At 37.4% G+C, this 25619-nt stretch overlaps 1 protein-coding gene across 6 annotated transcripts in view; it reads left to right on the top strand.

Annotated features, from left to right (window-relative positions):
- The window catches only part of LOC136874078 (uncharacterized), a 309462-nt gene that overhangs the window by 164748 nt on the left and 119095 nt on the right, over window positions 1–25619 (top strand). The window lies entirely within an intron of this gene.

The raw sequence follows: 25619 nt of genomic DNA, 5'->3' as shown, positions 1-25619 counted from the left end.
CAGGTTCTTCCAATCCTCCTTTCAATTTTCTGAAGTCTGTCAGTCTTTGATTGTTTATTCAGGTAAAAGAGTGTTTCTGCTGCATATGTAGCTTCTGGTTTTATAACTGTGTTGTAGTGTTTTATTTTTGTATTTATTGATAGACATTTCTTTTTGTAGATATCCCATGTTAATTTTTGTGCTTTAGCTAATCTATTTGTTCTTACTTGGATTGAGATTTTTTCATTTAAGTTATGTGTTATTACTTCTCCAAGATATTTAAACTGAGTTACTATTTTGATTTTATTACCATTTATGGTGACTTCTTTTAGCTGTGTTGGTTTTTGTGGCATAATTTCTGTTTTTTCAAATGATATTTTGAGGCCAATTTTATTTGCAATGTTTTGAAGTTCTGATATCTGGGTTTTTGCTTCTTTTAAGTCCACTGCTAGTAATGCTAAATCGTCAGCAAAACCCAGGCAATTTGTTTTGATTTTTCGGCCAATCTTTATTTTGGGGGGACATTTTCTAAACCATTCCCTCATTACTATTTCTAGAGCACAGTTAAATAATAGTGGTGAGAGCCCATCTCCCTGCCGTAGTCCAGTTTTAATTTCAAATGTCTCTGATGTTTCACCCCTAAACTTCACTTTTGATTTGGTATTGGTGAGGGTCAATTTTATCATGTTTATTAATTTGGGGTGTAGTCCAAGGTGTCTTAAAATTTTAAACAGAGGTTCTCTATGGATGCAATCATAAGCTTTCTTGAAATCTACAAATGTTATCACCATATCTCTGTTTCTTCTCCTGTTATAGTCCATTATCAACTTAAGACTCATGATCTGATCAGGACAGCTCCTCCAGGGTCTGAAACCTCCTTGATATTCTTCTAGTTCTTTCTCAAGTTGTAAACTTATCCTATTAAGGATGATTATTGAAAATATTTTGTATGTTATGTCTAGGAGCGAGATTCCCCTGTAGTTATTAGGGTCGGTTTTGTCCCCTTTTTTGTGCAGTGGATGAATGAGGGCTGTTGTCCAGTGTTCTGGTAGTTCTTCTTTAATCCAGATAGACACAAGTTGTTGATGGAGGGCAACTTTTGCTGATGTTTCTGCATATTTCCAGATTTCCGCAAAGGTCTGATCTTCTCCTGGTGCTTTGTAGTTTTTTTATTTATTCAGAGCGATCACCTCACTATAATAAAATGAAGTAAAATAAAGTAAGAACATACCAGGTACAAAGCCATCTTTCGTTCCAGCATGACAATAACCAGTCTTCCTCCCTCAGACACAGGTCGATGAATTACTCCTTGAACATCATGTCCAGATTTGTGTGGTTTATTTCAGGAGTATGTGGGTGACCCTGAAAGAGAAATGCACATTTGAAACCAAAGACACCTGATGAAGATAAACTATTCTAAGATTTTTATATAAAATATAATATATATAACATATATATTCACCAAGTCTCATCCAAGAAAACAACAGGTTTTGGTTTGTCACTGTCCTTATTATGCATGTATTCCCTCAGAAAACAGGATCTCTTAAAACAAATGTCTTCATTTTCTCTAACATATGCATAGGGATCCCCTTTATTCTACACAAATCCCATGGCCTTCAAAATTCTTCTTAATGATGTTTCTGAGCCCTTGTACAAATAAGTGTCATAATTTGCTTTCATGTGGTCGAAAACCTTTCTTACAGTCACAACTTCTCCTGTGGGAAGGAAAAAGAGAGTTACAATGGGCTCAAAAGAGCTGTATGCCAATATATGCACAAAACATTTCTGGGAGGTTATCTCGCCTGCAAGCCAATGTCTATAAATAATGTTGCAGTAGATTCCTTGTGAAGTTACCTTACCTTTATATAATTTATCATAAATAAACCTTGCTATCGCTTCCTTAGAAAAACTGTCTATGCCGGTCACTGGATGTTCACGCTTCCGGCGTTTACCTGGGGTAGAAAATTCAACTCTTGAAATTTCCTATTACTTTTCGGACTAAACCTAAACTACATTGTAAGAATACATACAAGGAAATATATTACATACACATATGCCGTAAGTTAACAGGAATACACAAAGGTTAAGTCCACAAACCGTATCAAAGTCGATACAAGACATGGTATAGGCCTACATGATTAGGTTAGGTTAGGTTCAGAATGAAATACTGCTCCATTTCAACTGATTGTCATTATGTCAGAAACTTTTCATAGAAACAAGATAAAAACGAACACTTACCCCAGTTAATAATGAAACTCTTGCCATTAGGTCGTTTCACAACGACTGATACCTTCTTCGTCGTCTTCGTGTTTCAATTGCTCGTAACAATGTACAAGCATTTCTTGACCTGATGTTTGTAAAGGACGTAACCTTGCCTTCCTTTTCGGAGGAGTTCTTGCAGATTTTTCTTCCTTAGACATCCCAATCGAATTCTGTTCGTGTAAGTATGGGACGAAATAGCAACGTAATTAATAAAATGATGTGTTCATCATTTCACACACACTGTTATTAAATGCATTATCCAAACATGCCACAATTCTACTTACCTGGTATTAGCCAAAAAGATTTACAATCCCACAGAAAGAAAATATGCTTTAAATATTCTCGCAAATGTATCACTAGTGACTTTAACAGCAATATGGTGGCAACATGGAATTCAAGTTAGAACAGTGATTGAACATTGCCAACGTGCCAGATTAACGGTCATTGTAAGACGTCGTATCAGCAAGTAGGGTCCCTAAACTGTATGGTTACTGACACTGAAAAACAACTGCAAAATACCCAACAGCAAGATAAGTAACTATAAATCCCTACCTTAATATTACAGGGGAGGAAGGTTAAGGTTGCATCCTTAGGGTATGGCCTTACACGGAGAGGACTATACGCTGTAAACTGCTATCTTTTGAATATTTCTTCATATTTTGAATAAAGCTAAAGTGTAGAGCCTAGGTTTCAATTACATGTATCTCTTACGAATGTTCAAACAAATCAGTTACAAACATGACCCTTATATGATCATTTTTGAGGTACTGCTAGGCTTATATACTGCTTTTTTTTTTTTTTTTTCTGTTGTTGGGGACTGAATTTCAAATGTGTGTTTATTTATACATATTTATTTTTGTTAGTAGCGTAATTTTATTCAGTCTGCTAAAGATTTTATATTTTTTTTGGCTATCCAAAGGATTTGTATAGATTGTTCATTAGAGTGCAAAATGTGTTAAGTTTTTATACATAAGTATCTTTTGATATTACCACAGTCTTGATATTATGTATATTGCATTTGTACACAGTAGTGGGTGTAGGCTGTCATAATTTACTAGGGCGGGTGTTTTTGTATGTGCAAAGTGTAAGTTAATGCATGAATTCCATACTACGATCTCCTCGTCAAGCTGAGGAGAGCCCACAACATGGCGGTACGTGCATGGGCATATCTTCCCCAGTCACACGCTTCTGCGAAGCCAGCGGTGTGGGGCCTTGGTATATTTCACTGTAGCAAAGTTGGCCTGGACACTAGTATTACAGTTTTCTTTCTGCATTAAGGATCTACTGATATTGATAGGAACTTCGTCATAACTTTCACAGGCCTGTATTACTTGGTAAAATGATAGAATTTTTCTGGTTTCACTACTGCTGCTACTTTGACCTTTACTGATACAATGTACATCATGTCTAGATGTCTTGCTAGATCCTGATTGAGTTCAATGTATATGGACTCTGTTAAAGTGAATACTCAGTCCTCTCTTATTTTTGAATTCGTTGCCACAATATTTACAATGTTCTGGAATCCTAGTTATACAGTTCAATGGATGTTTTCCATGTTCTGCAAACATAACCTTAGCTGGCCTGACCTATATGCAGTAGAGCAAAATAATTTGCCTGATAAAACAGATTCATAATTTGAGTAGAAATTCAAATAAGTTCAGAGTACAGAGACTACTTAAAAATTTGTAGCAAATATCTGCATCAACACATCAATCAACAAGATATTTTGTGGTACATTAAAGGCTTAAAACAAATCAGCTGTGAACCTATTAGTGTGCCAGATCTATTGATATAAAAAATTGTTGCTATACTTGATAAAAGATCACATTAATAGCAACACGACAAATCATTTAAATTTCTATAACTTAACTACATGACAAATTATGTATATATTTTAAAGGCAATTTGAACTTGACAATTACCAGACTCAACATAACACCACTAACAAATAAGGGGCCTAAAGGAAACTGTATAAATCACAAGACATAAAAAAGGATGCATAAGCATGAAAGAAAAGATATGTGGAGCCTAAGTACAGCTATGTATTCATCAAATGCCTATTGATTCATAAATGTATATATATATATTGTCATAAATAGTCAAACTTTTATAATAACTGGAATATACCAGTAGTTCGGATTTTTAAAATTGCTTTTTAATAGGTTAGAGAGAGAGAGAGAGAGAGAGAGTAAACACTAGTTGCACCAGTCTGTCTTCAGAATGTCCACCATTAGCACGTGTGTGCATTCTTGCCTTATGAGCTGGTGCAGAGTCTTGTTGGTAGGTCCAGGGCTCATTTTTTAATATGGTTCGACTCAAATCCTTCACTAAAGTGTCCAGAACAGTTTATGCATACGTTCTGGTATTTGTTTTTACAAAAATGAAGCCTGGTGGGGCACCCCTACCATGACTGAATAGGCGTAGTGACTCCTCTGCACCTGAGAAACACTCTCACGAGCTTCTCGAGAACTTGCCTCATATACCCAGTCGTTTTGGCAGGCCTAGCTCTCTTCAGTGGTGGAGACTTAGTTTATGAAGGGAATTCTCAGATGTCAATTGTTGGCCAATCACTGAGGGGCTGCCTTGATTTCACTCGCCTCTGCTGTTTCAGCTATGGCATAAGGAATTATCTGGTGTTCTGCCAGTAAGCATAAAACATGCCAATATACTGGATGTATAAAGATATCATTATCCCATTTTATGATATGTTGTTGAATTGTCATTTTAAGATTTTTTATTTATCTCAGATTCTAAATCTGTCTTAATTATTCAGTTAAGAAGGCCTAATTAGTGTTGAAACATTTTCTATTATTAAATGTCATATGTTCTATTATTAACCTTCATCAGCTAACATAAATTTAACACTTCAGCTATTGTTGCGGCTGTCAGCCGCACTTACATCTTTCTGTCAGTGCTATTGTTTAACGTAAATGCATAATAGACATCAGATTTATTGTCAAATATATATATATATATATTTTTTTTTTTTGCTAGGGGATTTACGTCGCACCGACACAGATAGGTCTTATGGCGACGGTGAGATAGGATAGGCCTAGGAGTTGGAAGGAAGCGGCCATGGCCTTAATTAAGGTACAGCCCCAGCATTTGCCTGGTGTGAAAATGGGAAACCACGGAAAACCATCTTCAGGGCTGCCGACAGTGGCATTCGAACCCCCTATCTCACAGCCGCACGCCTCTACGCTCACGGCCAACTCGCCCGGTACTTGTCAAATATTGAATAAACCCACAACGTCCTCAAAATGTGATGAGCATCTCGTCGATGGTTACAAATTCCCCAATGTTGTAGGCTTGTTGGCTATTTATTTTGTAGATCTCTCACTGAAGCCAACTTGTCAGTTTCCCTCCTCTGTTCCCTAGTTGTTACGTCCTCAAAGCTAATCCACCTCAGGAGACATTTAAACCTCTCTTTACTAAAATTTTTGCGCAAAATTGTCAATCCAGTACAGTTTGTCACAAAATATTTTGAAAAATGAGGTCTATTTTTCCTTTTCACACCTATTTGAAACAGATCACTGATGCCAGCCATAATTTTGGTATTCGTCGTTGAATCTGCTCTCTCAAACTTTATCGTCTTCTTCATTTCTTTCATTCTCACTATAAATGTTGATGAATCTAACTATACCAGGAATTGTATCGGGACTTATCATTTTCAGGAAACATTCAAATGGTCTTAGGCTTTGTATAGCTTGTGCCCTAGGCCCAGAAATAACTTTCATAATGTTCTTTAACTTCACCTTTGTCTGAGACCACAATATTTTACTTGACCAAAGAGTCTCCACATCTTTTCCAATGTAGAATCGTATTTCCTGTTCATTGTCCATTTCCATTGCAAAGTCCCCATTATCCATATCAGTCTCTGAATCAGAATTATGATCGTGGTTGAGAATTTGTTGAGGTTCAAAGTCAGGATCTTGGTCGTCATCTGAATTGCACTCTTGTTCTTCTCCAGCAGCCTCTTTAACTTCTAATTCCTTTAGAATTCTTTGGATGTCCTCAGGAGTGCTATATCTGGCCGTAGAAACAAGAAACCAAAATTACGCTGTATAGAAGTATTGGTTCTATTATTTGGTAAATATATATATTATTTCAGAGCAGAATAGTAATATACTACAAGGCCTAAATAGTGCAAAGGGTCAGCGTCAGAAAGTTCAGACTTCCAACGAAAATGTATAATTCACCTAAGTAAGGATGCTTATATTTTATATTATGACACGAGTTTTATAATATTGTATATACTTTTTTCTGTTAGACATAAATAATTTTATAGTTAATGTCATTGGAAAACACCTATTTACAAAGCAATCCACAGAATAAAATAACAACATACACTTAGGGTACATTGTGACAAACAATTGAGACAATGTAGCTAATGTGCGGCCAACAGCCGCTGATCTGACACCTATGTACTTAGTAGTAACACTGGGTGCCTCCTTGTCGTGGAGACTTCTGGGAACTGTGCCGCCTAGCGGTGAAGGGTGTAACTATAACTGGCTCCTCCCATTACACTGTGATGCGCCCAAGCGGAACGGTGAGTTGGTTTCAAATTTTGCGGCCAACTGCCACATACGTTAGCTGATGAAGGTTAAATGTCATATGTATAGTATTGTATTGAATTGGTGGATTGAACTTTTGTAATTTCTTTAGAAGAAATTTTGCATAACAAGCTCAAAGCTCAGGTTTTACAGAAAGTACCCTGGATATTGATCGTGGTGAAATGTTGAGCTCCCGTGCCATTATCTTTTGCTTCCAAACAGGATGTAGCCAGATACAGGCTGCCACTACTTTAACAGCCACGTGTTTTCTTACACTGCTAGGTCAATCAATCCTTGTACGATCTTTCACGCTGTCTGTCTTGGTAAAACATTGAATCATCTGATAGCTGAACCTTTTGCTGATTTTCAGCTGTTTCAATGTTGGGAAAATCTCAGTTAGTTGCCTTCCCAACCCTTTGCAAGGCAATTACAGCTACCTTGTTTTTATATTCACCCCACTCTATGCTACGTCAAGAAGATTAATTCTTTCACTGTTGCACACTGGTCAGGACTAACCTTCAGCACAAGGGTGCTTTCTACCTCAAAAACCACTTCTATAATCCGAGCTAAAATTTTGTGACTATTTATGGTTAGACTAGGCGTAATGTATGTATGTATGTATGTATGTATGCATGCACACGAGCATGCGCGCGCACACACACACACACACACACACACACACACTATTTAAGTAACTATTTAAAAAAGAAGTATGGATATACCATAATAGAAAAAAATCATGTAATTTAAAATATTTTCTCTAAATCTGTTTAAACTAAAAATCTGATTAAAATTAAAAAGCTGATTATTTTTATTATTAATAACCCTACAAAATACAGTAGAGATGTTTAATGCAACATTTTTTTTTTTTTTTTTTTTTGTATTACAGTCTTAGAATACAATACAAAATTGCTTACAGTGCTTGTCGTTTCTTTTTGATCGAGCTATAGTATACTAGAATTTAAATAAGTGTACAGTACTCTATTTGGATTCAATTCCACTAAATGCTAGGCTAAATAATAATTTTTCTAAGTACGATACCATTATGAAATTCTTGCAGTACATTGCAAGTAAGATTTTAATTTTTAAAATTTTTTTTTTTTTTCTTCAGCCATGTATTCTGTTTGGAATATTCAAAATTTTGGATTTGCAGGGGTTGGATTACCAAGGTTCTACTGTATGCATATATATATATATATATACTGTATTGCTTTAAAAAAAAAAATTTGAAGTAAGCAATTTGTTAATGATTGTGATCAACTTTGCACTTGCTTCGACGCTATTAACTGTCAGTACTGAAGAAAAAATGGAAAATCGCATTTTGAAAAGTTTCATAATACTGTGGAGTCATGATTTGTCATTCTTTGAAATATCAGTTTCCTTCCTCTGTCATACAGTCTGTGAGCAGACATTTTTGAGAAAGGATGAGCAATTTTAAAACTTTCTGCACCAGTAATTCACACATACTTTGCAATAAATACACATACTTTGCAATAAATTCAGAAAATGTTCTCAGTTTGTGGGGTTTGTTTTTTTCTATAATTTTGTTTAAACCTCTGTCCATGCATGTGGTAGGATCTTGCACAAGCATGACTTTTTTTATGTTACCGATAATTATGTGCTGGCTACTGGATAATGTTGTGTGATCATTTCCTATTGGCTACTGTGAAATGTTGTCTGTGGGATTCTGGAAATTGTTCGTGGTTACTTTCTCTTGCCTGCTTAAAATACATGGGGAAAATTATACTTTGCTTCATTGAGAAACCTCGCTGCTCCACTAAAGCACTGTTGTATTTTTATTTCACTCATGTCAATTTAGTTTTGTGTTCCTGATAAATTTTCTATTGCAGCTTACGTTTTCCATAACTCTTGAGGTAACTGATGTCACCAGAAAGATTTTCTTTCACGTTGAGGAGATTGTCAAAATGTTCCTTCCAATTGTCCAGTGATTCCCTGGTATCTGTTATGAGGAGGGCCCAGATTTTTAGGTGGCATAAACCTTCACCTTAGGTTTCTTGTATTCTTAAAATAGATTATTTTAGGTTTTGCCTCCAGGATCAATATAGGCAGCAGTAATTTTCTGTTTTCGCAGTTCTGTAAAAAAAAAAAATGTATGTACTTATTTCACAAAAGTTTACATTGTCATATTCATATTCATAAAAACATGCAGAGAATACACTTTACTGTAATGTTTCCTTTGTAAGTTATTTTTTGGCATTGCAGTAAATAACAATGTACATACCCAAATTGTCTGGTGTAAGTGATTTCCTGTTGTCATGTAACACATTCTTATATGTTGTAAAAGTTCTTTCATTGGAACATGACGTCATTGGAGCGTAGTATATGGATGCTAATGCAGCAGGTTGTAGGGGTAATTTTCCTGAATACTTTTCTCCCTGTAATACTAAATTGATGACTTTCGTATCCTCAAAACCAGGATTGCGTTGAATCTTCTGCAGCTTCGAAGAACATGCCACTCCCAATGGCCCAGGTATTTCTCTTCTGGAAACATTGCCAATAATATCCAGGGAATCTTTGAGTGGCAAGGTTGCACTGTCCAACTGGAGAATAGCTTCTGGTATGAAACAAAAATGTGTCGTAATATATGCTAGGGAAGTGACGAGGGTTGGGCACTCCAGCGATTTCTTGGCCTTGGCGATGCAGGAAGTTTCTGTTTCATCCAAGTCATTGGCATTTTAATTCCTTCTAGGTGCTCAACATAGTAAATAGCAGCAGAAAGCCAAGTATTGACTCAGGTGAAAGAGGTGTTGCCGGTAGTTTCTTTTTGAACACCTGTATACGTGTTGGAGCTTTTAAGAAAACTTTCTTGACTGAAGAAACCATGCTGTTCATGTTACTGAAGTTGCTTCTAATCTCCTTCGCAGGGTGGTGCAGGCCGTGGGCCAAGCACATAACGTGTACCATTCTTGGGTAGAAGGACTGTAGAACCTGCCTTGCCTTTAACATGTAGGCAGCATTGTCTGTCACTAACAAAAGGAACTTTCTATCTTGATTCACTGCTGGCCACAATATATGTAAAGCATCCCTCACTGCGCAGGCTATTGTACTGTTGTTAGTTTGTTCTATTTCTTTACAAAGATTTAGATGAGTTACCTGGTTCATTTTGATCCAGCTCACCTACTACCACATTCACAATGAAGTGACCACAACTGTCAGATGTTTCATCGACAGAACACCAAATATAGTGATCGCCTATATCTTCTCTTATTTCATCTAATGTCTTCTGGTAAACAGGATCCAAATAATTCTTCCTTAAAGTGGATTCATTAGGTATGCGGCCACTGATGTCTCCCAAGAATGATTTCATGGTCAGGTTACTTAGCACGTTCCATGGGACGTTTGCAGACTCCAATGCCTGACATAGGCGAAAGTTAGTTATCTTCAGGCCTGCCAACTGTGGAAGAAATAAACGTTTGCTTACTGTTGCTGCTGGACTCATTTCTCCTCGCTACGCTAGCAATGTGAGCAGTTGCAGATTTGTGCCGCTCAAGATTGGATTTCTGCTCACATTTAATCTGAAATGAAGAATCCATATCCTAAGTACTCTTCAGTAAGAGAGTTATGGTATAGCAATGCAGATTTTAGGTCAGTTACGGGAAAGATACTTCTTTGCAACATGCCTGACAGAAGACTACTTGACCATCCACCCCCTGTGGGTGGGGGACGCAGACGAAGAATTCACCCACAGTATCCCCTGCCTGTTGTAAGGGGCGACCAAGGGATGATCAAATTAGAAATTATGATTACCACCACGCAGGGAACACCATGGGTCGCTTTTACTTGCGCGTAGTACCACTACGTTGGGTACCAAAATAGGTTTGTGATTAGTAACAATTGAGAGCGCGACAGCTTTTACAGTATCTGTGATTAGTAGCAGTATATGAGCGACACCATGGGATGAGGGAACCCATGGTTCTGGCTTGCCTATGATTAGTACCCACTACATGAGGAACACCACGGGATAGTAAGAGCCCCTGTGGTTAGTACCGTTATGTGATGAACACTGTAGGTTTGTGTTGCCTATAAATGGCGCCGCAATGTGCGAAACAGCATAGGTCTGTAATACATGTGCAAATTTCATTACCTGTGAGTAGTACCATAATGTGTGGAATACCGCGAGTCTACGCTACTCATGATTAATACCGCAACATGACAAATACCATGGTTCTACTTTCCTAGGAATAAGTACCATTGTGAGGGGCCACTGACTTGGATTTTTGACCCCTTTCGACTACAAGTATCATCGTTTCAGTATTGTGCTATAGAAGCAGTCCCTTGGTCAGTAATACTATTGTTCTACGTCAGCTTCTCTGCATATGAGGCACTGTGCGTCGGTTCCACTGATCGTTTTAAATTTATATCCATCCATCCGTCTGTCCATCCATCCATTTTTCGTCCTCACATTTTGAATTGTGGTCGTGGATGTTTTTGGGCTTTTAATTTGTCATTTCATTTCATCTCATTTTGTACCATTAGGGGCCGATGACCTAGAGTTAGACCCCTTTAAACAACAAGCATCATCACCATCATCACTTGACCATCCGTAGTGAAGTGTCCATCTATAGCAATCCATTCTTTCAATAAGTGCGATTTAGGCATTGTTTCACCACAGTGTTCTCTTTTTCCCTTCTTTACACAGTTGTTCCTAGGCATTACCTTGCTGTTTCTAGTGCAGCATCGCTGTATGCCACCCATTCTCTTTCTGTATCGTGAACCTGCTTACTGTCCATTGTTTAGAACTTCTTCAGTAATCATATCCATTTACTTCTAATTTCTTCCTGGAGATTGTCTACCCTTATTCGTCTACAGATAGATTTAACTTTCTCTATCCTATGCCTAGAGATACTTAGTTCACTACAGATCCTATAGTGGTCCGTATCATAAAAAAATTCTTGGAAAACTTGCACAGATTTCTTGAATTCAAAGTCTGTTAAGATATAGTCGATTATGGATCTGGTGCCCGTAACGTCCTATGTGTAGCCGTGAGTAGCTTTATGCTTGAAAAATGTATTCATATCTGCTAATCCCATACTAGCACAGAAGTCCAGCAAACACTTCCCATTCCTATTAACTTCCATATCTTCCCCACATGTACCAATCAGCCTTTCATATCCTTCAGTTCTATTTCCAGCTCTCACATTGAAATTGCCCTTTAGCACTATCTTATCCTTGCTGTTGACCCTGACTATGATGTCTGTCATTCAATATTTCATAAAACTTGTCAACTTCATCCTCATCTGCACCCTCACATGGTGAATACACCAAGACAGTTCTCGTCCTAATTCCTCCAACTTCCGAATCTACCCACATCATTCGCTCATTTATGTGCCTAAGAGAGACTATGTTGTGTGTAATAGTATTCCTGATGAACAGTCGTATCCCACACTCTGCCCTTCCCTTTTTAACACCTGTCAAGTACACTTTATAATCTCCTATTTCTTCTCCGTTATCTCCCCTTAACCGAATATCATTAACTCCTAACATGTATAGATGCATCCTCTTTGCTGACTCTTCTACTTCTACTTTCTTTCTTCCATAAGCTCCATTTATATTAATATCTCCACATTCAGTTCCATTTCGTTCACCAAGTTGTTTCCAAGGAGTCCCTCACCTTTCAGATGGGAGTGGGACTCCTTTACTCTCATAGGTCCGAAGCTTGCTTAAAATGTTTCGAGCGTGCTTTGTGAAAATTCTGTGAATCAGGATTTTACACAGTCAAAGTGAGGACCTCTCTAACGGGTTAGAGACCACCGGTGGATTGTATAGTCCTAGTCACCTGAGCACAAGGATGGCTATGATTCAGAATATGTCCCAGATGCCCGCTCCCATTCCATAGACCGAGCTCGATAGCTGCAGTCGCTTAATTGCGGCCAGTATCCAGTATTCGGGAGATAGTAGGTTCGAACCCCACTATCGGCAGCCCTGAAAATGGTTTTCCGTGGTTTCCCATTTTCACACCAGGCAAATGCTGGGGCTGTACCTTAATTAAGGCCATGGCCGCTTCCTTCCCACTCCTAGACATTTCCTATCCCATCGTCGCCATAAGACCTATCTGTGTTGGTGCGACGTAAAGCAACTAGCAAAAAAAAAAAAGCCCATTCCATAGCAACTGGTATCTCGACTCAGGACCAGTTACTAGGCCACTCAGCCATTGCCCATGGTTCACAAACTAGGATGTGACTACACTAATCCACACCACGAACCATTATAGCTAATTATCTTATCAAATAATTCTGGATCAGCATCAGTGCCAACCTTGCTAGGTCTGTACACCCCAAAAACATCAGTTTGCCTATTATCTTTAGAGATAAGTCTCACCTAGAATTGAATGTTCCTCATCCTTAGTTTTTTTCGTAGCTTACAAATTTTTCTTTTACCAGTATGAATACTCCCCTAAATAAGACCATGGCCCCTTCCTTCCCACTCGTAGCTATTTCTTATCCCATCACCACCGTAAGACCTATCTGTGTCGGTACGATGTTAAGCAAATTGTAAAAAAAAAAAAAAAAAAAAAAAAAATTCACATCCATAATCACTTCTTAGCCATGATTAAACTCCTATTACAGTACCTACTACATGTACATCTATTAAATTACTTTATTCTATTCCTTTCTTTACAACACTTCTACAGTTTAATATTAACAGTTTTACGTCATGGTTACTTGATGTCCTGCTTCCTATAGACTGTCATCACTGCTCCCTAGTCTACCCTGTTTCCCTGAATGTACCTCCCTATAACTCTTCCAAACAAACCCTCTAACTTATATGTACCATTGTGGTTCAAGTGAAGGCCACGTGAGTGTAGATCCCTATCTCCTACTCACCGATTGAGATCTACAAATCTGTCCCAGTTTCCTGCATACCCACTCCATAGTCTCTCCATTCAGTATCCCTCCTATACTGTATCCTACCGATTACAATCTCTGCCTTCTTGAACTTCTCCCATGCTACTGTAACCACGTCTCACACATTCCCAACTATATTGGTCCCTATTCCTGTTTGTCTTACATAGTTGGTACCAATGTGAAAATTACCACCTCCTTATCCTCCTCCTTCCCTTCTATTTTCCTCAACATTGGCATTAACCTAATTCCTGGATAACATACCACCCTGGTTCCCTTTCCTCAACACACACTTTCCCCACATGCCTACTATTGACCAGAGCCTCAACCCCACCCACCTCATTAGACCCACTCCTCTCCTGGTCTCCCTTAACTTCCCTGTTGCCTGCAGAACCTACTTCCTCCTCCCTTCTCTGCCTCTCACTACCCAGTCCCTCCACACTCTTTCAAACCTCTACTGTATGTTTCCTTTTCCTACAGTTCTCTTTCCTCTTGCCTTTCACCTCTTGTGTAACACTTTTCTGATCTCCGTCTTTCCTTTGCTGTTCTACCTGCAGTGACTCATACTGATACCTCACAAATACCCTCCTGGGCTCACTCCCTGCGGAAAACCCTTAACCCTCATTTTCATTTGCCTTAAAACATTAGCCCGCCTGTCTTCTGCAATTTCTGCCTGTCCTTCCCCTCCCTCTTGCTTACCTACCATATCCGGTTCATTGGTTGAGGGAGACCTACCTTCATTCCTGTCCTCTGTTACATGTCTAATTATCTCAGTCAAACTCACTACCTCTTCCTTCATTTTTAATTCCCACTCATATACACATTCCCTACACCCACCTCCATTTCCCATTCTTTTATCACTGCAAAGAAATGTGAAATGACCAAGCTCGATAGCTGCAATAATTTAAACGCAGCCAGTATCCAATATTCGGGAGATAGTAGGTTCGAACCCCACTGTTGGTAGCCCTGAAGATGGTTTTCCATTGTTTCCCATTTTCACACCAGGGCTGTACCTTAATTACGGCCACGACTGCTTCCTTCCCACTGTTAGCCCTTTCCTATCCCATCGTCGCCATAAGACCTATCTGAGTCGGTGCGACTAAAAAAAAAAGTGAAATGTGGAAATATCAACACTATTAAAATTGTATTCTGTGAATAGAAGTATATATGTCAGGGGAAAGAAATATTGTATTCTACAAAAAAGATTCCATGACAACAATAGAAGCAAGATATCAACTGATAGAATACACTAAAATTATACTTAAGACATATCCCAGTTATAAGGTACTAGGAATAACAGGCTAACTATTGAAATGTGTAGTTACACTAAATATGTAAATATAGGGACTTTATTATTATTATTATTATTATTATTATTATTATTATTAATAGAATTCTTGTAAAAGCTAAATTCCTGGAGAGATTCCCCCCCACCCCCACCCTAGTATGCAAAGATTATGCAATAATAAAGCAAGCACTATATTTTCTAATTAAATAATTAAACTGTAATAATTCTAAAATAATTGTGAAACAGAAATGTAGTTAAAACTAAATATTTATTAGAAAGTTTCTTCTTCTTATTCCTACAAGCTAACAGAAGTTGAAACTGCCCATAAATTCTGCGAGATCAAGGGTGCAAGGGACAAAGCACACTGGAGACTTGAACTACTCAGAACTAAAGATATCGAAATACTGGAATGACTGAGCTTGATAGCTGCAGTTGCTCAAGTGAAACAAGTATCCACTATTCGGGAGATAGTGGGTTCGAACGCCACTGTCGACAGCCCTGAAGATGGTTTTCCGTGATTTCCCATTTTCACACTGGGCAAATGCTGGGGCTGTACCTTGATTAAGGCTACAGATGCTTCCTTCCCATTCCTAGCCCTTTCCTGTTCATCTTGATTTCAAACTCTTCAGTCGGTGAATCTTTTTAATTTTCTATGTTAAGCCAGTTTCACGTTAAATGAATTGCTTTGCCAAACCAGATATTGATTTTTAGCTTGTACCAACTTCTGCATGTTGTACCATCCCATCAATATAAAGGTTTCCTTAAATATTTGAGTCCACTTTCTAAAAGGATAATTTCCCTTACCATTAGAGGTGCATATCGAATCTTGAACATCCTGAAATGTCTGTGTGAATCCACGACCTGAATTTTTGTATCTTGGCAATGTGATATGGTTTTGACCCATTCATCTTCTCTTTCACTATCTTCTGCAGAAGTTTACAGTGCACAATGTCTTCTGGTATGGTCTAGAATAAATTTACTTTCATTGACCTGTCTGTCTCGTCCTTGGCTTTGGCAATATGAAAGTGACAGAGGTATGTGTGATGCTAGTAACACCATTCCTTATGCAGCCAGTCCCTGTTACGAATGGTGTGAAAATACTGCTCATGAGGTGGGTGTTGCATGCATTTCAGTGGGCTTGGCAGACTGATATGTAATAGCAACTTCTGGCCCAATGAGGAAAGCAACAGGAAACATCACTCCTCATTTTCCTAGTATTCCTCTTCAGTGACACCTAGGCTATCTATGATAGTTGGCGGAGCTGTGGAGGTTAAACCAACCTTCGGGCTGAATACCCAACGTACGTACGTACGTACGTACATACATACATACATACATACATACATACCAAACCAAACCAAACCCCATGGCACTACAGCCCTTGAAGGGCCTTGGCCTACCAAGCGACCGCTGCTCAGCCCGAAGGCCTGCAGATTACGAGGGGTCGTGTGGTCAGCACGACGAATCCTCTCGGCCGTTATTCTTGGCTTTCTAGACCGGGGCCGCCATCTCACCGTCAGATAGCTCCTCAATTCTAATCACGTAGGCTGAGTGGACCTCGAACCAGCCCTCAGGTACAGGTAAAAATCCCTGTCCTGGCCGGGAATCGAACCCGGGGCCTCCGGGTAAGAGGCAGGCACGCTACCCCTACACCACGGGGCCGGCAAACATACATACATACATATCCTTAACCTTTTCATTGCTTGCAAATTCTTTCAGCAGTATGAATACTCCCCCTCTTATCGATTCTGACGTGTCTCTATGATAAACACTCCAGTTCCGAGAGAAAATATCTGCATTCATAATGTAACTTCTAAGCCATGATTCAACTCCTATTGCAATATCTGGTAAATGTATATTAATTAAATTAATTCTATTTCTTTCCCTACAATACTGCTGTAGGTTAACACTAACAACATTTTCATCCTTATTAGACTTCTAGCTCTTGGTAATCTCATCATCACTTCCTAGTCCACCCTGTTTCCCCGAATGTACCACCCTGTAACTCTTCTAAACAAACTGCGTAACTTATATGTACCATTGCAGTGCAAGTGAAGGCCATCTGAGTGCAAATTCAATTTCCTACCCATCCATTAGAATCTAAAATTCTTTCTCCTAGTTTCCAACATAACCATGCCATAGTCTCACTTACTAGATATACTGAACACTTTTCATAGGTCAGTCAAATTCATAATTGAACGAGAAACAACCAGGAGATCATAGTTTTAGACATCACATTTGGTAGAAATTAACTTAACCTGTCATATACACATCAAAATAAGTTTTGCATCACCCACTGTGTCTCATTTAACTGTGTTGGTATCTTGACCTGTCCTATGCAGACCAGAAGGGTTAACCTTTTGGAGATTTGTAAACATTTGTAAACATCCAACTGCACATATCCCTACCCACTGGCAGTATGCCACACTCAAATGTAGGCAGGATTTCACTTGAAGTTGTAGCACTAGTGTGGAAGCATTAGAGATGTGTTCTAAGCTGTGTAGTGAACATCTAGGATGGCATGGCATGACATGCACTGTCGACATGTGAACTTGTGCGCATAATTACATTATTGCAATTGATGATGATCTGTGTGATAAGCGGATGCCAGTCAAATTAAAGGGCAGAGTGTACAAAACCACTGTCCGACCTGCCTTCATGTATGGCTCTGAATGTTGGCAAGGCAGAAAAAGCATGACCAGCGAATGTATGTCACAGAGATGCAGATGTTGCGATGGTCGGCGGGAGTTGTTCTGCGTGACAAAGTGCGCAGTGAACACATACGAGGATCCGAGGATCCTTTAAAGTTGTGCCCATCAGTGACAAGGTGGAGGAGAAACAGCTCCGCTGGTATGGTCGCGTGAGAAGAAGAAACGAACACAGTTTAGTTTAGCACTTGCCATCGAAGATCCAAAGAGGGCATCCTTAGGCAACATGGAAACAAACTGCTGAAGCTGCTTTAAGGAAAAATGAAGTGGCGTTAGATCTGGTACAAGAACGTTGGACATACACTTTGTGTCAGACGAGCCTACCCTAAGTGAGCTCAGGAGTTCCCGTTTTATGGGAACATATACAGCCAGGAAAGAAGAAGAAGAATTGATGAATTTCATCTTTTGTAATCATATTATGTCAAGAAGGATGGTCAACAATGGAAGCTGTTCACTGTGTGGGCTGTAATCAAAGTGATGTTGTTTGAATTTGGAAATGGTACAGGGAGACTGGAACTGTTTTAACTCGCCTCGTACAGGTTATTCAAAGGCTACAGCTGCACTCCATGACCATTCATTACCTTCGAATTTCAGCTCAGAGGAACCCTGAACGGAATGCCACTATCTTCAGGTAGCCACAGGTGATCGTGTTTCAACTCAAGCTGTAAGAAACAGGTTGCACAGATGCACAACTTCACTCACGATGCCCCAGGTGAGACCCAAAAATATTATCTGGTCATAAAAGTTTGTATGTTTACATGTCTATTCTAGTATGGAATACAGGAACATTTCAGAACAGAAACATATTTTGATTTACGTTCATCATTCATTTATAAATATTAATTTTATTCTGTCATCAGAATAACTTGCTATATTCAGGGCCTTAAAAATGCAGCAGCATTCATAGACATATCAGATTCTTCCTTCGGTTGATCTTAAAAGTTAATTTCTGCTTAAAATGCTGGAAAATTTTTGGATGGTAACTCATTTTAATAAATCACACCCAACATAACATCATAGTAATACAAGTTGTTAGTGACACATTTCCAATTAATATAAGAAGCTGGTGACCACATTATCTCAAGCCCCTAAACGTGAAATAAAAAATAAATAACTTAATTTGATAAGCACCTTTAGGTGAAATTATGTTGACGACATTTGAGCATTCTGTCGGGATAGATTAACAAGTGACTTAATAGTTACTAGCTTGGCTGTTTTCCAAATAATTCTGTAGTATTAGCTCAAGAAATTCTGAAGTATGCAAAGTTCATTAAATTGTAATACCATTTTATAGTTTCCCAGGTGTTATTAAAGTAATACAATATGAAATTGCTATTTTGAAGAATTATCTCTACATTCTGATAGTTTGTATTTACTGCCATTTTTATATTGTGAATAGTCTTTTTTTTTTTATCTAGGCCACCATTTACATTAGGGCCTCCCAAACTTTTTATGTGCGGGGTAATTGACTTGTGTGGTTGGTTGATTGTTATATGCATAGCTTATCAAAATTATATAATATGGAATTTTTTATGGAATGTCAAAATGACAAAAGAGGTTTTTAGGTAGTGGTTTTAATTAAGATGGTGTGTGAACCAGTATTGCAAATCTCTGTGCTATAGGTGTAAAATTGCATACTTATTATAGAAAATAATTACTGAGACAAGACTTATGGCCTGCACTCACTATTAAATTTGCATTTTTCAGAAACATTTTGCACTTTTTCTAGCACCGCTGTACAAGTAAAATAACCGATAATGAAAAAGAGTGGAGGTGTAAGGCAGTGAAAAGGAAGTGGTGCATAAGGGATGAATAACCTGCTAGTGGTATCCTTGAGTGCTGACCAGGGTGGACTTGCACCATCAACAATGAGCTGCCTGTTTTCTTGCTACCTACTTCTGCAAAGACACATAAAATATTTATTCCTCAAACACCATCTGGTCTTACATTTTGAGAGGAAAATTTATACATAGCCTTATTCGCTTTCAAGTTTTACTGTAACCATTTATTATAACCACTAGAAACTAAACTCAAATCTGCATGAAAGCAAAATAACTTCACTTCAGGTGGGCTTTAGAAAATGTGGCAGGTTGGATTTGGCTCCGGGCTGTAGTTTGGGCGGCCCTGATCTGCCTTCTGTAACTTACGATAAACTAAGTTAACTGTCATTAGTGCACGTACTGTTAAACAGATGTTACCATCTAATAGTGATAGAAACAGATAACATAAACACAAGAAATTGATAATAAAATATTTTCTCTTTTCTTAATTTTATTAAAGACAGGAAAGATTCTTCTTGTACTCTGTGGAAATTGTATCATTTTTAATGTATTTTTTGGTTTTGTTATTATTTGTTATTATAGTGCAGTTACATAAAGTAATGCAGTATGTATTAAAGTAAAAAATAACAACATTATAGTTTTTTCTATGTTTGAGCCTGTGCTTGATGCATTGCTCATTCTAAGTATTTCTTTTTTGACAGAATAATTTCATGTCAAAGTTATTGTCTTTTATAGTTACAGATTGTTTTTACTAATTCTGTAATGACCTGGATTGTAGCCTACTGTTTGTTTATTTCTCCACTTCTTTGACTTAACCTAATGATGCAGCCCATCAAGATTGGCAGAAAGGATACAGATCTCTGGTATGTGGCCACTGAACTTGTTTTCTTAAAGGTGGTGGTAGTGGTGGCAGTGTTATTGGTTAAGTTGCTTTGGTGCTTGGAAAGTAATCACCTTGAACTATGTTGGAATGCTTTGTCGTGAGGTGTTTTATGGTTATGGAATAATCTGTTCAGTGGTTAACAAGTGTGCATGGTTCTTAGAATTTAGTTTTTCATTATTTCCTAGGAAAATTGATTGTAAGGAACTGGAATCTTGGGATTTGAAACTGTTCACCATCAAACATTTTTATTTATAAATCAGGATGGAGGCTTGTGTGGAAAATGGAAGCATTTGGGATGGCTAACTGTAATCGTAATCCAAATTATAATAAAAGTTGTAACTGTTATAGTATATAATTTAATAATTATGGAATGTCATTACAGTTCTCTTGTGATCCTTTGCTGTTCTATTTGTCAGTATGTCTTGCTTGGCTTAATTGTGTCTCCTGCAAAGTTCATTTTGGGGAGTTTTCAAACATGTGAATGTACTGTTTGTACAAGGAGTTTGAATAGTGGTGGTTATAAGGTAGTTAAAAACAAGAAACCTTCTAAATTAATTTTGCTTAGTGTAAAATATTTACATCCTTTACAATTTGCATATACAGATTGAAGCATTGTTGGAAAAAACTGTTTATATATATATTTACTTTAAATTTTGCAGAAACTTTTGACCTGCTTTTGTGTCCTTGGTCTTCCTACTCTTAAGGGGATGGTTGTTAATTATATGCTCAATACAATTATTTTCTTGTCAGTCTAATACCTGGCTAAGCTAAGATATAGAAGCAGTTAGGCTGATGTTGAGAAAGATTTTGGAAAATACAAATCTTTACATCCCAGTTTCTTCACATATTTCTACACCTAATTAATGTTTGATAGAAACTGTCTCAGCAGAATGCTCCTGTTGCTGAATGCAGTGTCCTTAGGAATTCCTGCTTCATGGGCAGTATTTAAGGACATTTATGTTCACGGTATTTCAGAAGAAATTCTGTGGAATCATAATTTTCAACGTGGTAATTACACTTCCTGTACTTTTAACTACTCCCGCACTCTAACTGCTCAGTTCTTTTCCTTAGTTCTGTATTCAGGCATGATTCAGATTTTCTTTTCTTGTGTATTTCTCTGCGGTTGTATTTTCATTAACAGAGATTCTCGTAGCCGAGTTTAACTGCTTATCAATAATGTGATGATGAAAACTGCTCATTATTGAAGTCGGTTGACTTGTTTGATGGTTTCAGAGAAATTATAAACATTTAAATGGAGAGGGAAAATGTACTAGACAATGATCATTGACCTGCACTAAAAGTTCAGAATTATGGTGTATTTCACACATTTCTTTTCTTTTATACTTCATTTTTGGTTTTCATTCACAAAAATACATTGCACCAGGGTGACACACATGGAAGTGTGTTTCTCTAGGACTGGGTATTTGTGCTCTCCAACATTCCTGCAACTCCTACACTGCACTATCCTATACCACACATACTACTACTATTATTATTATTATTATTATTATTATTATTATTATTATTATTATTATTATTATTATTATTATTATTATTATTATTATTATTATTATTTAGTGTGTGGCAATGAGTTACTCAAATCTACAAATATAAACATACCATATATACATAAACAAGAAACATGAATCATATGGTATCATACCAAATTTGAAGTCCCAGTGTATAGTGTTGTTTCATGTCTAACCTTAAAATACCCTACATGCGACCCCTGAGTGGTGCTAAGAAAGCAGCAAGTCAGGCTGTTGGACCTATCTTTTGAAAGATCTCTCAGCAATGATGAAACAGTCTCAAGAAAAGACCTCTTCTCAGAGCTATCCTACAAGAAACAAACGTACAGGTCCGATACACGGCAGAAGCTGCTATCCTCATGAGAGGCTCTGCCTTACAAGGGCTGTATCAGGGGCTATGATACACTCATCGTTATTATTATTATTATTATTATTATTATTATTATTATTATTATTAGAGCTGTTGATTTAATTGATTAATAAAACCAATTAATCTAAAAATCTGATTGACCGATCAATGTGCTAACCAATTAATCAAACCGATTAAAATTACAGTGCGGTGAAGGAAAAAAACTGTTTTGTGTGGCACAAAGCCTGTGTAGAGTATTTTTATTTGTCATTTGGAGTGTAAACCTCACCTGCTATATGATTGACTGGTCATTAAAGTAAGCTGATGCTCATATCTCTCTTTCAGAAAGGTAAAAGCGACAATACCTCATTAATTGCTTTTTCCTAAAATGAGGATTATGACCATTGTTTTTACAAACTATTGGAAAGGAAATGCCGGACAGGCTACTGTAGTATATTTGCGGACCTTCACAAAACTGTCAGGTGGCATAATGGGTGGGGGGAAGGAAGGTACTTGAAGGGACTGTCATTAAGGAATTGCCAGGAAATGTGCAAATGGACAGATACCAATTGCCAGAAAGAAGCAAACAGTAGAAAAAGTGACAACTTATAGCTCAGTTCATGTGGGGTTGGTAATTGCAACACAGTATACTGTATATTCACACTCAGTGTTTGTAAACTTCACAAGGTTCCCACACCGCGTACTGATTGGTTCTGCTGTATCTCACAAGGTATAATGCAAAGACATGGCTAATAGGCAACGTGTGGACAGAAAGACACAAAATCCCAACAGGGAATTCCGAGAGTGGCGATAAGCAGCTACTGAAACGCGTGGGCTAATGGAGCTTTATCATTTAAGAAATATATCAGAGATACTGCACGACCGATGGAAGGTTAAAGAATTTCCAGGAATTTCCACCTAATGTGCGAATGGACAGATACAAAATGCCAGAAAGAAACAGTGTATGGTTGTTATTCAGAAGACAGGACAAATATGGCTTATGAACCAATGCGAGAAAACTTGGTGAAAGTTTCGGATTTAAACTAAACGATTGTGGTAAGGTGACAGACAGAAAGACAGTGTTTTGTAAGAAATGCAGAAAATCGTTCAGTTATACTGGAAGTACAAGTAGTCTTCAGTATCATCTCAATCAATCATCCTTTCCAAAGTGTATCTGCGTCTTATCATTGTTGCTACTAGTTCATCTTCTCAGTCAATGTTGGAGCACCTTATAGTGAAGCCTGTGTCCTCTAATAAGGAAACCTGAAATTACGAATAAACTAGTGAAGTGGAATGTGCAGGATAGTAGGCCGGTCAACATTCTTTGATCATGGTCTAGAAGAGGTTTTACGGAAAGCTCTCAATTCTCACATTTACCATTTTCTCTCTAGAGACACGGTAAAAATAAATAAATAAATAAATAAATAAATAAATAAATAAATGTGTGATGAAGAAAGGTCAAAATTATTAGAAGAACTGAAATGTGCATAATTTGTCAGTATCATGGGGGAAATTTTGGTCTTCCATATCAAACCGTAGCTACTTGGGGGGTTAGAGCTTACTGGATTGATTCAAATTGGGAATATCGTAATTCAACATTACAAGTTAAACATATTACAGAAAACCACAATGCTGCTAACTGCACTGAAGAGTTTGAAGATGCAGTTCGTGAATGTGATCTAGATGATAAAGTAGTTGCTGTTTGCACTGACAATGCAAGAAATATCATACTAGGAGTTGAAAGAGTGAATTTTGACAAATTTCAGTGTGCAGCCCACATTCTAGAAGTAAGTTTAAATAAAGCTATCAGTGATGCTGCTATCAGAACATTAGTTTCAAAGTGTAGGAAAATAGTGGGACATTTTAAACACAGCTAGATTTAAAAGGACTCTTGTAGATTTAGAAAATTAGCTTGAAAGAAACTTAATGAACAAGGCCTTGATGCTTGTAAATTAAAACAGGACATAGTTACTCGATGGAATAGCACATATATCATGTTCGTGAGCCTTATGAAAATTTAAAGGAGTATTATAGACTCCTATCGATCCAATCTTCTAATATCAAACCTCTAACAACTACTGAATGGGAAATGATAGAAAAAATGATTGTGTGCCTTAAGCCGTGCTTAGAAATATTAGGCTTTCTTGGTGGTAGCAAGTATGTGACAGGTAGTGTTGTATTGCCTGTGGTAATACACTTGAAATTATCTTTACATTGCTCCGATGTCATACATAGCTAGATTTAAAAGGACTCTTGTGAAAGATTTAATGGCTAGGATAAATGATTGGTGTAATTTGAAGATATACCAGAAAGCTACTGTTCTTGATCCTAGATTTAAATATCTTAGATATATTGAAAAAAGGACCAGGAATCCGTGTAAGAAAGAATTTTGGAGAGGGACATGGATGGAGTACAAGTTTGAGTAAAACCATGCAGCAAGAAGATGAAACTGAATTTTGAAACTGAAGATGAAGAGGATTCTGGTCATGCCATTTCGGTTTAGAGTTCGACACCAGTTGAGATGAAGATTGCAGTCTAAAAGTCATCGGTGAAACTGGAAGATGATTTCGCAGACACTCTGTAAAGTTGGAAAGAACTTTAAGTCAAATGTCCACAACTTGCACGCATAGTGAAAAAATTGCTTTGCATTCCACTTACTTCAGTACCTTGTGAGAGTGTGTTCAGTGATGGTGGAATTATAGTTACTAAGAAAAGGGCAGCTCTTAGTTTTGAGCATGTCAACGTACTGACATGTCTGAATTCGTGGAACAGAGAGGTGTGACTGTAAGTAATTGTCAACTTCACAGTTTCAAACTTTTGTACCATTAAAATACCAATGTTCAAATATATTTCAAAATATTCACTTAACTGCTTTTTAATTTTTTTCTTACTTGCATGCCACTAATAAAATGAAAATTTAAAATAAACAGCATGTCTTCTTCATAGCATATCGAATTACAAAAATGTTTTATGCTAGGTGTTTTTCTCGAAGTTATAGTGTGTGAAACTGATTAAAATTCGGTTAATCGGCTGATTAATCCGTTAGTCATTCAGTTAACCGATCAAAGTTTTTAATTGATTGGCAGCTCTTATTATTATTATTATTATTATTATTATTATTATTATTATTATTATTATTATTATTATTATTATTATTATTATTATTATTATTATTATTGGACTTGTGAATATGTTGCTGTAGTGTTGCTACTTCATTGTATTGCCTTCCTCCCACACTGAACGAGGGATTGAGCTTGTGAAAGACTTGGTCTAAATACAGATTCTTTTATTAAAAAGTCTAAATTCCAATTTTCTCTTTTGACTCTTTAGTAAATTTCACAGAAACTGGATTCCACACATCATACTGCATGTTATACATCATTCTTTAAAAAGCTTTAATGCCCTTCTTGATCTGTATATAGTT

This window comes from Anabrus simplex, chromosome 5, assembly GCF_040414725.1.
Source record: "Anabrus simplex isolate iqAnaSimp1 chromosome 5, ASM4041472v1, whole genome shotgun sequence".
NCBI lineage: Eukaryota > Metazoa > Arthropoda > Insecta > Orthoptera > Tettigoniidae > Anabrus > Anabrus simplex.
The sequence above is the reverse complement of the archived record's forward strand: the minus strand, read 5'-3'. Positions and strand labels throughout refer to the sequence as shown.